Genomic DNA, 2563 nt, shown 5'->3' on the forward strand with positions numbered 1-2563 from the left:
TGGACAGAACATACTTTTCCTGACTCTTGGAGGCTATCAATTATTATTCCTATCCCCAAGCCAGGTAAAGACCACAAGAATCTCTGACAAGTTATCTCTGTAAACTCTGAGAGAATTTTAAACAGATGTCTGATGTTCCTCGTAGAGGAAAAGTATTACTTTTTATCACATCAGAGTGTATTTTGTAGGAACAGAAGTGCCACAGACAAAAATAATACCTCATCAAAGTTTGTCATCGCCACAGACTGAATTGTCTGTGGCAAGGTTTACTGAATTGCCACAGACAATTCAGTAAACCTTGAAACATCTATCTGCAAAGCATTTGTTCGACGACAGCACTTACTGTCTGTGTTTTGTTTTTTTATATAGAGAAGGCCTATGATCACTGTTGGTGATACGGGATACTCCGTGATCTGTACCAATTTGGATTGTGGGGTAATTGCTGATTTTTATAAAAAACTTTCTACAGAATCAAAGATTTCAAGTTAGAATAGGTATCACCTTATCTAGACCTTATATCCAAGAAGGTGTTATTCAAGGTTGTATTTTGAGTGTGACTCTGTTCCTAATTAAAATTCACAGCATAGTTGTCTCCCACCTAGCGTGAAACATACTCTTTATGTGGATGACTTTCAGATCTCCTGCCAGTCTAGTAGCATGAGTTTTATCGAGAGTCAACTGCAAACCTCCCTAAATTGTATACATGATTGATCCAAGACCAATGGTCTTCGTTTTAACACGGAGAAGACCTTGTGCATCCACTTTTGCTGAAGGCATGGTTTACACCTGGACCCTGAAATTCACTTAAATGGGGTTAAAACCCCAATGGACAAGGAAGCTAAGTTTTTGGGTGTTGTTTGATCAAAAATTGATCTTTTTGCCACACTTGCGCAATTTGAAGAGTACACTATCTGGCCAAAAGTATCCGGACCCCCAGTAGTATGGACTCTGAGAGTCCTGAGGCATATATTAATATGATGTTGGTCCACCTTTTGTATCGATGACAGCCTGTACACGTCTGGGGAGACTTTCCACTAGTTTTTGATAGATGGCCATTGGAATTGACTTCCAGGCGTCCATCACGGCTGAAGTGAGTGCTGGCAGTGAGGATGGTCGATGTGGCTGACTATGTAATATGCGTCCTAATTCGTCCCAAAGGTGTTATATGGGATTTAGTCTTTTGAACACCCATTTCATTAAACCATGCCTGCGCAAGTCTTGATGTGTGAATGGAGCAGTTATCCTGCTGGAAGAGAAATGGGCCTTCCCTGAAATATTTCCATAGAGTTGAGAGAGCAGCATTGTTCAGAATGTCCACATACATCTTAGAGTTCATGTTTCCAACCACAGGTACTAAGGGACCCAGGCCAAACCATGAAAAGCACCCCCACACCATGATGCTGCCACCAACAAACTTTACAGTTGGCACAATACAGTCACGTAAAAAGCGCTCGCAAGGCATCCGCCAAACCCAGACATGTCCATCGGATAGCCAGATTGTAAAGCGAGATTCATCACTCCAAAGAACACTTTTCCACATGTCCACAGTCCAATGATGGTGAGCTTTGCACCATTGCAATCAACGCTTCTTATTCTGGGGAGTGATGTTCGGCTTGTGAGCGGCTGCACGACCATGGAATCCCAGGTTTTTTAACTCTTGACAAACAGTCCTGGTGCTAATACTAATGCCTGATGACCTTTGGAACTCCTGAGTGATTTCAACCAACGAGGACGTGTGACTTTGTTTCACTATCCTTTTCAGGGTTCTACAGCTGCGTTCACTCATTTTCTTTGGCCTGCCACATCGTTTTTTCCACTTTCACTGCCTTGACGTTTCCACTTCACAATTACATCACTCACAGTGGATTTTGGCTTCTGTACAATGTCTGAAGTTTCACGAACTGATTTCCCACAAAAATGGCATCCCACTAAAATGCCACGATCAAACTCACTAAGCTCTTTTGACTTACTCATTGTCTCACAAATGCATAAATATGACCTGACAAAACACTACCAACACTTTCATATGTTTCAGTTACGCATCGACGACCATCACCTGCCAGATCCACTTCTTTATGAGTATCCAGAGTGTAGATGCTTAAAATCTTTAAACCTTTTAAAGGTACTTTTCTGCTCATCCTGGGGATCAGGCAAATGTTCTATGTTGAGGATTTATAGGGTTCTTGTCTGCTCAAAGCAGGACTACGGATGAGTTGTGTATGGCTTTGTGCGAGAATCTACTTTTTGGATGCTTGATTCAATCCACCATCAAGCATTGCATTTTGCAACTGGGGCGTTTCAAACTTCTGTTCAAAGTTTGTATTGGATGCTTATGAGCCTCCACTATCTGTTAGGAAAGAACAGTTCTCTCTTTTTTTATTATATAAAACAGAAATCTCATATTAAACCTTCAGTTGATTGTACAGTATCAGATACTCAGATGAAAAGGTTATTTAAAGTTCACCAAAGTAGTGTCCCTAAATTCATCATAAGAATGGAGAATGTAAGCAGCATGATTGACCTGTACACAGACAATATTTCACAGCCAGAGGTTGATAGTATA

Source organism: Centruroides sculpturatus, unplaced genomic scaffold (assembly GCF_000671375.1).
Source record: "Centruroides sculpturatus isolate CEXI.00-Female unplaced genomic scaffold, Cexi_2.0 scaffold1398, whole genome shotgun sequence".
In the NCBI taxonomy this organism is placed as follows: domain Eukaryota; kingdom Metazoa; phylum Arthropoda; class Arachnida; order Scorpiones; family Buthidae; genus Centruroides; species Centruroides sculpturatus.